We start from the raw sequence: 13838 nt of genomic DNA, 5'->3' as shown, positions 1-13838 counted from the left end.
AACCATCTGCTTTTCTCTCTGCCTGGCAGCCCTTTCCCCAGCTTTCTCCAAGTCACAATTCCTCCCAAATACTGACACCCCCACTTCCAACATCACCTCTTCTGTAAAGTTATCCCAGCTCCTCCAAGGGTTTCTCATAGTGTGCTCAACCACTCACCTATGCAGAATGATTTGTGGTGCTTGCTAACCATAGACCAGCTATTTTGGGGGTGAGAGCCCAGCCAGCTGCATTTTTAACAACCTCCCCAGCTGATTCTTATATATACTAAAGTTTGAGAGCAGCCATCCAGACAGCTGGCCTTGCAAACCTTAAAGGTGGTCATTTCTCCGTCACTTGTGCTCCCCCAATACTTTCCACACGAGCTCTGGCAGCACAGCCGGTCTTATTCCAGGTAACCGCTTACAGTAAATCTCCTCTCACTAGACTGAGCGTTACTGCAGGGCAGAGACCATGCCTGAATTAGATTTAAATTCTCAGCCCCTGCAGCAGTGTTGCCATCCTTGATGCATCTTTTCCCTCAATTCCACATCCACCCATCACCACACTCAGATGGTTCCACTTTCAAAAGACTTCTTGATTTTGACCTCTTCTCACCCCTTCCTCCCCAATAACCTTAGTCCAAACTACCATCATCTCTCCCCATGGACTACTGCAATAGTCCACTCACTGATCCTTCTGTGTCCACCCCTGTCCACTACAGCTTCCTTCCCACAAAGCATTCAGAATGATTCGTTAAAAACAAGTTAAATATTTCCAAATCACATATTCAAGAAAGCCCTGGTATCCAGAAGACATAAAGAATACTCAAAACAAGAAACACAAAAGCAATTTTAAAAATGAGTAATAGACCTGGTCAGACACTTCATCAAAGAGGAGATATAAGGATGGAAAACACACATGTAAAAAGATATTCGACATCATTAACCATTAGGGAAATGCAAATTAAAACCATAGTGAGATACCACTATACTATTAGAATGGCTAAAATAAAAAATACTGAAAATGCCAAGTGCTGACAAGGATGCAAAGCAACTGGAACTTTCATACGTTGCTCCTGGAAATGGAAAATGGTACAGCCACACTGGAAAACGGTTTGGCGGTTTCTTATAAAGTTAAATGTAAATTTGCCATATGTCCCAGGCATCTGACTCCTGGGCATTTACCCTAGTAAAGTAAAAATGCATATTCACACAAAAACCTGAACACAAATGTTTATAGAGGCTCTATTCATAATTGCCAAAAGTTGAAATGACCCAAGAGTCCTTTGGGGGTGAATGAATAGACTAACTGTGGTCCTTCTATACAATGGAATACTAGACAGCAATAAAAATGAACAAGGTATTAATACACACTACATTGATGGATCTCAAAGGCATTGGGCTGAGAGAAAGAAGCCAGCCTCAAAGGTAACATACTGTACGATTCCATCCATACGACATTCTCATAAAGATAAAGCGGTAGTGACGGAGAGCAGAGCTGTAGTCGCCAAATGTCAGAAGTGGGGAGCCAGTGGCCAAAAAGGGAGAGGAGGTTTTTGGATGATGGAACCATTCTGCATCCTCATTGTGGTGTTGGTAGTTCCATGAATCTATACACATGTTAAAAGTCATAGAACTGAACACCAAAACAAATTTACCAATATGGCGATCTAAAAAATAAAATGAGTTAAAGAATAAGTCAAACCACGTACATTCATTGCTCAAAACCTCCAGCTTGGAAGAGAGTCCAAACTTCACTCCACAGCCCAGGAGTCCCCACCAGACCTGGTTTCAGTACCTCTCTGGTCACATCTTCTCAAACTCTCCCTCGGTCCTCTCTACCTACCCTGAGGCTCACTCGCTGTTCCCTCTGTTTGGAATTCTCTTCCATAGCTATTTCTCAAACCCATTCCCAAACCTCATTCAAGCCTACGTTGCAATATCAGATCCTCAGAGCAACCTTCTTTAGCTGGCTTTACTATAAAGGCATCTTCCTGTGCCCTTCCACTGCTTCATTTTTCGTCATGGCTCTCATCACTAACTGACCCCACACAATGTATCTGTCTTAAGGTTACTTTCTATTTCCCCACCAGAATATAGGATCCACCAGGAGAGGGATCCTGTCTGCTCTGTTCATGGATATGTCCCCTGCACCTCGGACGCTGCCTGTCACAAGATAAGAACTCCCGTAAATATTTGTTAACTGGATGAATGAGTAAACCTAAGAGATGAACATTCAATGATGAAACTCCCAGTGCTTCGAACTCGGAGCCATACTTTGCCACCCCTCAAAGCACCTATCCGGGTGGCCCCTGAGTAAAGCAGCCCCAGCCCAGATATTTGATTCAGCTCCTGGTGTTTTAAAAATGGATTAAGGGGACCAGCCCAGTGGCGCAGCAGTTAAGTTCACACATTCCTCTCCGGTGGCCTAGGGTTTGCTGGGTCGGATCCCGGGTGCGGACATGGCACCGCTTGGCAAAAAAGCCATGCTGTGGTAGGTGTCCCACATATAACGTAGAGGAAGATGAGCACGGATGTTAGCTCAGGGCCAGTCTTCCTCAGAAAAAAGGAGGAGGATTGGCAGCAGATGTTAGCTCAGGACTAATCTTCCTCAAATAAATAAATAAATAAATAAATAAATAAATAAATAAAAATGGATTAAGTTCAACATCTCCCTCTGAGTACAGCTTTCTGGTGCCTGGTTAAGTAAGTGGACTGAGGACGAGCTAGGAGGGGGCAAGGCTGCAAGCATGCATTCTTAGAGCAACACCACGTGAGGTTTCCTGAGGGCTGGGAGAGAGCCACCTAGAATGCCACTAATGTGGGCAAAGAAGTTTGAGGTGAGATTGAAGAAAGAAAAACCCCCACCTCTCTGCAACACCTTTTAAGGAGAAGGAATAAATTAGCATTTATAGACACCTACTCTGTATGTTCCAGGCGCTCTCGAAAGATTCGCATTTAATCCTCCATCCGCCCCTCAAGGCGGGTTCTATTGATCCCATTTTCATAAGCGAAAAAACCAAACAGAGAGGTTAAGTAACATGCCCAGTGTCACACAAGGAGAGGTAATGCCTGGTGTTTTAAGTCAGGTCTGTGCAGCTTCCAACCTCATTCACGTCCCACTTGGGCTTTCAGAAGCAACAGTCAGGGGCCCCAGGGTGAGCACTGTCCAGAGGAGCCGAACAGGACACGCCAACCTCAAACAGGACGTGCCCACCTGGACACAGGTGACCTGTTCTTGTCTAAAATTTTTCACAGACCAGCCTAGACAAGTCGGCTAAAGCAAGCTGCTGATTCTATCTCATTTAATTTTCATTCCCATTAAAAAAAACAGTTACCATGGATGAAGGTATTAGAGGCTGTTTATCCAAACAGAATGGCATCAACCCCACAAGCAGGCAAGACTGCCTGAGAATTCTCTAGCCCCTCACTCCATGCCAGTTAGAAATTGTACAGTGACCTTAAAGACAGAACAGTAGGAAGACCCAGAAAACTCATATAGAATTTCTCTTGCTACCTCTCTCTTTTAGTCTAAACCAGCATTTCTCACACTAGTTAGGATAGATGTTCAGGGTTGCATTCACAAAAACCATGTATAATGCAATTTTTTGGCAATTAAAATGTTTTCAAGAGTATTTTTGGGTATGAGTGATTTTTCACCCCATACTACAGCTTTGGAATCTAAAGAAGGAGTGAGATGCAGCTTATGATCCCCCAGGCCTCCTCTCACTTCCTCCTGCTTGATAGATAACCAAGAAATCTTAGATCTCAAAGGGAAGTTAGAAGGTACCTTTGGCAGAGCAGCCAACCCTGAGGGTTACCACCCACTTCTGATGACAGGGGCATAGAAAGGGAAGTCTTACCCACTGGACAGCTCCCACCATCCGCACACCCTTCCTCCATCTATCTGCTATCTGCTCCCCTCCGACTTCTACCCAATGCTGCTGGCTTTGCTCTCCAGCCCTGCAGAATAATTATAATCCCTCTTTCTTAGAATAATCATTTGAATATTTGAAGCCTGACATTAGGATGATTCTTTCTTAACATTATAGTGACCAAGAAAAGAGTCAAGCATCTGAACTGTGCTTTTTAATAAATATTTGATGGTTTTTACTTCTGGGTGTACATCTCTGCACATCCAAAATATTGACACCCACCTCTCCTAGGAGGCAGCTCCACCGATTAATTAAGCTCCACATTTTGTGAGCTGTGCCCTAGAAACATGCAGCTTAGTTGGGAAGACAGAACAGAGACCACAGGTCATGTGGCAAGTGTTCTTACAGTGGTATAAATTAGGGGCCAGCCACGTGCAGAGAGAATGGTCAGGGTCTCAGCCCATCCACTGGGAAACACTGCTCACCTATGAGCTAGGCCCTCATGAGGCACGGCTTGCATCCTGAGATGCCTCAGGGAAACTGGCCAGGTCTCACACTCAGCTTGCTTACCACCCCCTTTCACGTCTCAGACACCTGCCACAATGCCAAGCACAGAGTAGGGGTTCAAAGAGTCTTACTCCAACCCTCTGGCACTTCAAAAAGGCCTGGAGGTAAGAATAGCTAAATTCAAACGATCTCAAAGTTCTCAAATGAAAGTTTAAAGAAAACTCATCAACACAACTTCAAACACCTAGGACAACGAGGCTTGGTGTCCATCTCTTGCTGTCTGTCGACTCACTGAGTGATGTGGAACCAGTCACCTCACCTCTCTGGACCTCCATTTCCTCAGTTATAAACTGAGAGGCCTGGTCCAAAGGATTGTAAGGTCCCTTTTGGACCCAGAGTCCCCTGATTTTCTACTGTCCCAGACAGTAAACTGGGTAATCCACAATAATCTGGCTGAACTAGTCGATCCCAAAACCAGTGCGTGCTTTCTAGTAGAAAGAAGAGCATGCCAGGAAGCAAAGGCAGACAAGGATTCCAGCTCCATCCATTCCATTCTCCTGCCACGTTCTGCCACCCCAGTACCTTCGCCTGCACAGCTTTAAATACCAGTCTCAACAGGTACAAAGTGATGAACTTGGGTAAGTCACTGAAGCTCCTTCAGCCTTGATTTTCACATCTGTTGGGTGGGGTTCATTCCACCTAATCCCAGGGCTACTGGGAGGGTGACATGAATTAAAACATGTGTAAAGCTCGAGCACCCAGACGACACAGGCTGCACGTCCCTTTATTCAAACACGTTTCCATCCAACCCACTTAATTGACAGACTCAGATTCCAATGGCTTTCCACAACCCAAAGCACAGACAGACAGAGCCAGAGGGACTCTAAATTCAGCTAGTCCAGCTCCCTCCTACCTCTGTAATTGACAAATGAGGGAACTGAGGCTCAGGGACACACAGTGACCCTCTCAGGGACCTACATGTTCTTCAGCAGCAAAGCCTGACCCAGAACACAGAGCGGCAGACGCCAAGGGTCATACAGACACAGAGAGAACACTCTGCAAGCTCCACCTTCCCCAAAGAAACTGAGAACTCTCCGCTCATAACCAAATTCTGACACACAAAAATAACAGAACTTTTTATTCATGTATTTTTCGGAGGGTTGCAAGGGAGAAGTGGCATCATAGTCTGACTATGAAATGCAAGGTTTCCTTGAATTACCTCTGCGAGGAAGGCAGAGCTTCTGGCTAGCGGCCTCTCCCAGTTCCTCTGCACCCCTCCCCCTCCCCACTCTGCTCTTTTTCGATTTACACCTTGAAGCAGACGTGCTTGCACTGGATCCTCTCTGGGCAAGGTGAGAAGTCTCAGGCTGGGGCAATAATCCATACTCCATTAAACACAAACGAGAAAATCATCATAACTGTGCTATCCATAATACAAAAAGAATTCCCCTCTCCCCCGACAAGAGCTCCAGTATGGGACAACCAGGAAAGTGCCCAGATTTATTAAGGCGCACCGATAACTCAAAGGTCAGGGACGCAAAAGTCCCCCCAGGTGACATGATCAAGATCTCTGAGATCATTCAGGTGTTTCTGGAGAAAGCTCACCCCAGAGTCTACCAAGGGCCACTTGGCTGAGTGAGAGCACTGCAGAGGGAGTCAGACATTATAAGGAGGGCCTGGGTTACAGCTGGCTCCAGGCAGACAGCCCTAACCATGCTCCCCTGCTGCCCAAGATTCCCAGAGTGAGGCATCTTGACAGAAAGCTACACGGAGAGCATGCTTGTTTATGGCTCCTGGTCAGCGCACTCCCAGTCAGTGTCTCCCAGAACTCGGAGGGCCCTAATTCAAGCCTTATATTGTGCACTGGAGCAAACAGACTCAGAGAGGGAGACCATCGTGCCCAAGCTCACACAGCATGCTGGGGCAGCCACACGATGGAGACTGTGGCTGACCTTCAGTCCAGAGCTGCTCCCTCCCACTGCCCCAGGGCTCCTCTCTGCCAAGCCCACTCCCTCTTCCAAAACCCTGGGCTCACCTCCCGGTTCTGAGGATCCCGCCAAGTTGAACAATGCTCAGAAGCAGGTGGCGGTTTAGCAATTCATCCGGTGGGACCTCTGTAGGCCAGAGCAGCTGGGGCTGTGCCTGTCCCCAGTGGCAAGGAGAGACTGCAGCGTGGAACTTTGCAAGGGCTCTCTCTTCCCTAAAGGACCCTCCTCTCCTCCTCCTCTTCCCCCTCCACCCTCCCCCTCTCCCTCTGCTCCTCCCCCTCCTCCTCCGTAGTACTACGGAGACATGTGCTCTGCTTAGAAGGAGGTAAGGAGGAAGGGGCAGCTGCTTATTGGAAAGGGAAGGGCAACAATCTGCTGAGCCCTGCTGTACATTCACACCTAGCAGAAGAGGAATGAAAAAAAACAGCTCTATCTGCTGCCACAGAATTATTAACCCATGGGCGCCAGTCTGCTGCTCACACAGCTGAAGCAAGAGAAACAATACACTTAACCAATGGAGTGCCAGCCAAAGACATTACATCATCGGTCAGCTCCGTCATTGGCTAATAATTCCTAGAAGGCAACATTCTGCTTCTAGCTGCTTAACCCTTTCACTTCGTCACAGCCATGACTCAAGTATTTGGTCTCAACCAGGGGTGTCCGGACCTTGCTTTTATCAGGATCATCTGGGATGTTTTCTAAACAGACAAATTGCTACGTTCCATCCCAAACCATCTAAGTCAGACTCTAGAAGGAGCATGGATATCCGTATTTTAAATAGTGTACAGAGTGCGGGGACCATTGGTCTATTCAGAAACTCTTCCTCTCCACGAGATAAATGAGATGACATTTTTCTGAGCATTTATTCTGTCCCCAAGACTTTACTACACATCTCTTTTATTTCCTACACTGAGCAGTGGACGTTGGCGGCTCCATTTCACAGGTATCAAAAGTAAAGTTCAGACAGAATAAGTCGCTTGATCAAGAGATGGAACCTGGCTTTGAAAGCCAGGCTGTTTGCACCCTACCTTGCTATTCCTTTGAAGCTCCCACTTGACAACAAGCCAAGCTATTTGTCTACTTATTGCCTCCAGGATCATAGAAAACAAAAAAGGCCCTCTTGATGAGCTGGAAAATGCCACTAACCTTGCAGAACTGAGGAAGGAAGAGAATGGTGAATTCCCACAGCAGGTATTCAGAGATCATGAATCCTCCAGAGAATCATTCTCTTTCTTAGGCTCAATCCTTCTGCTTCTGCTGCAAATCTCAGCTTAGCTGTCACTTTTCTCTAAGAAGCCTCCTCCCACCCTCAAACCTGCAATAGATGTCCCCGCGCCAGGCTCCTACGGCCCTTGTGTCAGTGGGCTGTAGCTGCTTATTTATTAGGTAAATTCCACAAGATCAGAGCCATTTCTACATTCTCTACAAACATATGCCCAGCACAGTGCCTGCCACATGTGAGAACTCAACCAGGACTGTGGAAATAAGGAACGGAAGGAGGGAGGGAGGGAGGGAGAGACGGAGGGAAAGGCTTTGCTGAAGTTCTAAATGGCATCACGCTGAGATGGGAAAAGCAAAGGGCTGGCAGCCAGGAGATCCACATGAACAAATTGTCTGACTTTGGCCAAGTGCATTCCTGGGGAGCCTTGGTTTCCTCAGCTGAAAATGAGGACAACAGCACCTTCCTCGTAGGTAGTCATGAGGATCAAATTAAAGAATGATCCAGGCTCCAGTGTGCTCCTCTACACTCTCTCCTTAGATCTCCTCCATTTTCTTGGCTGACATCTAAGCGCTGACAACTCCCATATTTCTATCTCCAGCCCAGACGTCCCCCCTGGTCTCCATGAGGATGTCTAACGGGCATCTCCATGACAGCATTTGAATTTTCTCTCTAACCACAACCTGCTCCTCACCCAGTCTCCTCCACTCTGTGGTTGGTGCCCCCATCCACCCAATCTTTGTTTTTAGGTGAGGTGAAATTCATATAACATAAAATTAAGCATTTTAAAGTGTATAATTCAGCGGCATTTGGTGCATTCATAATGTTGTGCAACCAACACCTCTATCCAGTTCCAAAACATTTTCATCACCCCCAGAGGACACCATTTACCCTTTAAACAGCCATACCCCATCTCCACCCACGCCCCCCCCGGGCTAAGCCCCTGGCAAATACCAATCTTCTTCCTGTCTCTGTGGATTTACCTATTCTGGATAGTTCATATAAATTGAATCATACAATATGTGACCATTTGTGTCTGGCTTCTTTCATTTGGCACGTTCTCAAGACCCATCCGTGTAGTAACATGTATCAGCACTTCATTCCTCTTTAGGGCTGAGTGCTATTCCCCTGGAAGTATACACCACATTTTGTCGATCCATTCACCCGTCAATGGACATTTGGCACCCCTCCAGTCTTAAACCATAAGCCCAAGGGTCATCCTTGATCCTTTCCTTTCCCATATTCCTGACATATGATGTATCAGCAAGTCCTGTCCATTTATAGCCCAAATATATCTCCAATCCTTCTACATTTCTCCAACACCATTGCTATCCTGTAGCCAAGACATAAACATCTCTCTCACCCAACTCCTAATTAGTGACAGGATCCCATTCTCCTCTCTTCTCCATTTTTCACCTGTTAGTCGCATAAACTAGATCATCCATGCTCTTCAGCAATACTTACAAGCACTTTTCTTCATGGAGTTTGCCTCCTGGAGGCATGACACACAACAAACAAATACATACGATAACATCAAGTCATTACTAGGCTTAAAATCTTTCAGTGACTTTTCATTGCACTTTGAGTAAAATCCAAGCTCAGTATGGCCTTCCAAGGCCCCATCTACTTCTCCAAACTCACCTCAGGTTGCTCCCCAGTCACGCCGGGCTCCATTCCTCCACTTTAGGGTCCTTGAACAAGCTGTTCTCTTTGCCTCTTGATCTTGGTATTGCTGGATTGTTCTTATCCCTCAGATCTCAGTGTAAACGTCACTCTTGGGAGTGACCTTCCCTGGCTACTCCGTTATGTAGATTCCACCCTTCATTCATTTTACTAATTCAAGAAATATGCTAACCACTGTGCTCGGCTCTTAGGACAAACCAACTTATGATCTCCCGGAGCCTTCAGTCTAGTGGAGAGCGCCAACAACATGGGAGTAAATAAAATGGATGAACGGACGCATGAAGGGGAATACAAGGGAGGGGTACACAGGATGGTCCAAAAGGCCATTCTGAGGAGGTTATATTGAGACTGAAGGATTGGAAGGAGTCAACTGGGAAAAAGGCTTATGACTCTCTACCGCATCCTGGCTATGCACTGCCACGTTCCATCCTTCAGTGCTTGCTTCTGAAGAATCAAAGCATTTAATGTCTCTCTCAGTCTCCCCTAACAGACTGAACTGTATCCCCAGCACGTAGGACGGCACCCACCATTCGGGAGGCACTCACTCACTGCACATTCTTGAATTAATAATTGATTAACTAATTAATCGAGCCACCAATGAAATCACTTCATAGAGTGTAACAAGTCATATAGTTGTGATTGTTCTTGCTGTCATTGTTATTATTTTATGGCCAAAGGACACCTGGTCTGCTGGGATTTGGAAAAGACTGGATTGACTGTAAAATGAGAATAAAAGTACCCTGGATTATTACTGGATAACTAAGAGAGAATGCACGTCCATAAGAGGCACTCAGTAACAGGAAGTAGTAGTCATTGTGCCTGTTATTATTAAAAGGTGATGATAAATTAAAGGTTCTTTCCTCACAAAAGCTGACTTTCTCAATTCAATCTCCAAAATTCATTTTCAGACGTACTCAAGAAGTTTAAAGGCAAGAAAAACGAACACTTTTTAAATGCCTGCTCTGCACTGGGCACAGGGCAAAGCACTCTGTCAGTCTTCTCATTTACTTCCTAAGCTCATCCTCTGAGCTGGCTGCTGCGGGACAGCTCTCAGTGCCCCTCCAGGACCAAGGCTCTCCTTCCTCCCCCAGGCCCAGCTGCCAGGTGTGTTGGCTGCTCCCCGCTCACGGCTGAGCTCCTCTTCAGGAGCTGTCCTGCTGGAGGGACACCCAAAGTTATGCCCCCTCCCTGGGGGCAGCCTGCACCCGCTGGCTGGTCCACACAGGATTTCAAAGGCCCCCTGCCTCAGGGAATCAACCGAGGCCACTCTTGCACTACATCAACATCAACTTCTCTCTCTGCCCAGTCCTGCCTCCCTCCCCCGCCTCGGAGAGCGAGACCATGCCCAAGAAGCCTCCCACACACAAATCTCAGAGCGTCTGAGTCTTTTCCAGGGAACCCGACCTATGACAAGTAGGTATGATGACTTCCTTTTAAATCAGAAAATGAGGTTCAGAAAGGTCAATACTGTCGCCAAGGCACACAGCTAAAGTGACTTTCTGGTCTGACTCCCCAGCAAGACTTTGCTCTTCATGCAGCCTCCAACATCTGAGGCAGCGTCTCTGTGAGACAGATTGGGGAGCCGAGGGAGAGGGGATGACCAGAAGATCAGAAAAGGGGGGCAGAGGTACCCTTCACAATCCTCTGGGGTGCATCCCTGATGACAAGGTTGAGGTCCAAACCTCCAGAAACAATATAAAAATGACCTGCAGGTTGCAGAAGCAAGCAATAGCGGGCAACAGCTCCCATGGAATGAATCCATGCCGGGAAGCCAGGGAGCAGACCCAGCTGCCTTAAGGGGCCAGAGTATTACAGCCACATCTGAAATGGTAACTACAGCTGCTTTCTACCGCTCCAGTCTGCATCTATTTTCCACAGAGCTGCCAGAGGGACTTGATCCCTGATGAGACTTCTTCCACTGCTCTCCTTCCTCCCCGGACAAAAATCTAAATAGCCTATAGCTGCATTTTCAGGCCTGTGCATGTTTTAGCCCCTGCCATGTTGACAGCTCATTTCCCACCCACAATAAGCCCCAGTCCTACTTGACAACGTGATGGAGGATTATCTGATGTTTTAAGTCAGGATCCTGGACTTTTTCAGTTTCTTTACCTTTGCACAAGAAAATCTATGGGGAATTCCTGCTATCCCAGCAAGGCTCCCTGACCCAGGACTCCCCAACACACACACTTCAGCCTGGCAAACCCTGCTGTCCTCTAGTCTCCACTCAGTGGCCACTTCCTCTCTGAAGCCTGCCTGGCTGGCTCTGGGTCCTCCTCTCTCCCGCGTGCCCCCTGTACTACAGTGCACTATAATTGTTCTTCCTATTGTCCTTCTTGTCCCAGGAGCTCCTCCAAGGTCCTTCTTCGGGCCGCTAGGGCTTAAAACAGTGTCTGGCACACAACAGGAGCCCAATAAATGCTGGATAAATACTAGGGGCGCTGTATCAAGTGCTGGTCTCTAGGCTCCTAGCTTGGCCAGGGAGCTACTGTGAGATTTTTTCCTGCGCCCCAGGATGACTGGGCACAGGACACAGCATGACAAATCTGACCCCTAGGCCCCAGGGCCACAGGTCCTTAGGGGTCTGAAGAGCTAGGTTGGAGCAGAGGTCCGGTCCCTGCGGTCCCCGGGTCCCCGCAAGCTCTTCCCCCGTCCCCTGGCGCTGGGTGAAGATAATCTTAGGAGCCACTATCGTGAGCACCTCTGGCTCCCGGGCCCCTCAGGCATTTCTGGCACGCGGGTCGGTCTGTCCCAGGGCGGGCCCGGAGCCGGGCAGCGGCAGCCCGGGGGGGAAGAGCAGCGCGGCGGCTCCTCGCCTGCCTCCCCGCCCCGCCGCGCGCCCGCATCCCCCGGGCACCGAGCCGGAGGGAGCGCTCGGGGACGCAGCCGGGTGCGAGAACGCCCCAGCAGCCCTGGCTTGGGCGAGGGGGAGGACTCCCTGCTGCCGGAAAACCCACGAAGTCTACTTCGCTGCGGGACTCTGCTTACCGCGCGAGCCGCCAGGAGCCGGGAGCCCGCTGGGTGCCTTGGCCGCTGCGCTCGCCTGCGGAGCCGCTCCAGGTCCCGAGCTCTGCCTCCGCATCCACCGCGCGCCAGCGTCTCCCCTCGGCGGCCCGGCCTCCCCGCGCCGCGGCGCCCCATTGGCTGGGGCAGCCAGGCCCCGCCCCTAGGGCCACGCCCCTGCCACCCCTCCCCGGGTCTCCCCACCGCCCGCCTCCGCAGCTCGCCACCGGGGAAAAGTTGCTTCTGGGCTCTGAGCTCTCACTTGGCTCAGGCAGCCGAGTGAGGTGATAACTCGTCCCGAGAGCTTCTAGACGCCCCTCGGGGAGTGCGAAGAGTGCAGCGTCCTTGGAAGCCAGCTTTGAGAAGCCACCTGACCTCGCTGGACCTCAGGAGGCGCCTCGGAGAAACCGGGCAGCCACTATCCGCAAATGTCCCAGGCAGTGTGCTAGACACTTAGCATCAAAAGAGCAACAGGGTGAAGTCTATCGCCCTTATGGAGTTTGCATGGGGTGGGGGTGGGGCAGGCAGTATGCAAGTAAACAAAGAAAGAAAGAAAGTAATGTCAGATTGTTAGAAGCATTATGGGGGGCGAGGGGAAGGTGGCCATAAATAAGAAAGGGGGCCAGGGATGCTATAAATAGAATAGTCTCCAGAGGCATCTCGGGAAGGCGATATTTGAACAGTGAGTTGAAGGAAAAAGCAATTCCGGGGCTGGAGGAAGTGCCTCGTCGACAAGGGAACAGCAAATGCACCGTGGTTCTGAGTCTGGACCCGGAGCCTAAGATGGCTGAGTGTAGAGACCTGGGGAAAGGGCGCTATGGCCAGGGGTGGACCAGAGCTAAGTGGTGGAACTGTGTAGGCCAACGTGAAGAGCCTCAGTTTTGCTATAAGGACAAAAATAAGCCATTAAAGGGGTTTTTTGGCGGGGGAGGGGGGAGGCTATGACAGTTTTAAATGACCACTCTGGCTGATGTGTGGAGAATGGATGTTGGAGGGGAAAGAAGGGAAGCAGGGAGACTAGCTAGGAAGTGTCTTAGTTGGCTTTGGCTCCCACAGCAAAATACCACAGGCTGGGTGACTTAAACAACAGAAATTTATTTTCTCACAGTTCTGGAGGCTAGAAGTCCAAGATCAAGGTGCCGGCATAGTCTTTTTCTGGTGAGAGCTCTCTTTCTGGCATGGAGATATATGGCTGTCTTCTCCCTGTGTCCTCACGTGGTGAGGAGAGAAAGGGAGCTGGCTCTCTGGTGTCTCTTCATGTAAGGACTAACACCATCATGGGGCCCCTGCCCCCATAACCTCATCTAAGTCCAATTACCTCCCAAAGGCCCCATCTCTGGACACCATCCCATTGTGGGTGAGGGCTATAACATGTGAATCTGGGAGGGCATAATTCAGGCCATAGCACGAGGCTATTGCAGAAGTCTAGGCAAGAGATGATGATGACTTAGACCAAGGTGATGACAGCAGAGATGGGGAAGTGGACCCATTGAAGTATATTTTGAGAATATCAAAAGGCTTGATGATGGATTGGCTTTAGGAGATGAGGAAAACGGATAAATGAAGAATGACTCCTGGGTGTTTAGC

At 48.8% G+C, this 13838-nt stretch overlaps 1 protein-coding gene across 1 annotated transcript in view; it reads right to left on the bottom strand.

Annotated features, from left to right (window-relative positions):
• Window positions 1-12363, bottom strand: part of SYN3 (synapsin III) — a 453497-nt gene extending 441134 nt beyond the window's left edge. Inside the window, exon 1 of the mRNA XM_044780998.2 lies at window positions 12237-12363. The gene's annotated coding sequence lies outside the window, so the exon portion shown is untranslated. The remainder of the gene's footprint in view (window positions 1-12236) is intronic.
• Window positions 12364-13838: the final 1475 nt, after the last annotated feature.

This window comes from Equus asinus, chromosome 4, assembly GCF_041296235.1.
Source record: "Equus asinus isolate D_3611 breed Donkey chromosome 4, EquAss-T2T_v2, whole genome shotgun sequence".
Classification (NCBI taxonomy): Eukaryota; Metazoa; Chordata; class Mammalia; order Perissodactyla; family Equidae; genus Equus; species Equus asinus.
The sequence above is the reverse complement of the archived record's forward strand: the minus strand, read 5'-3'. Positions and strand labels throughout refer to the sequence as shown.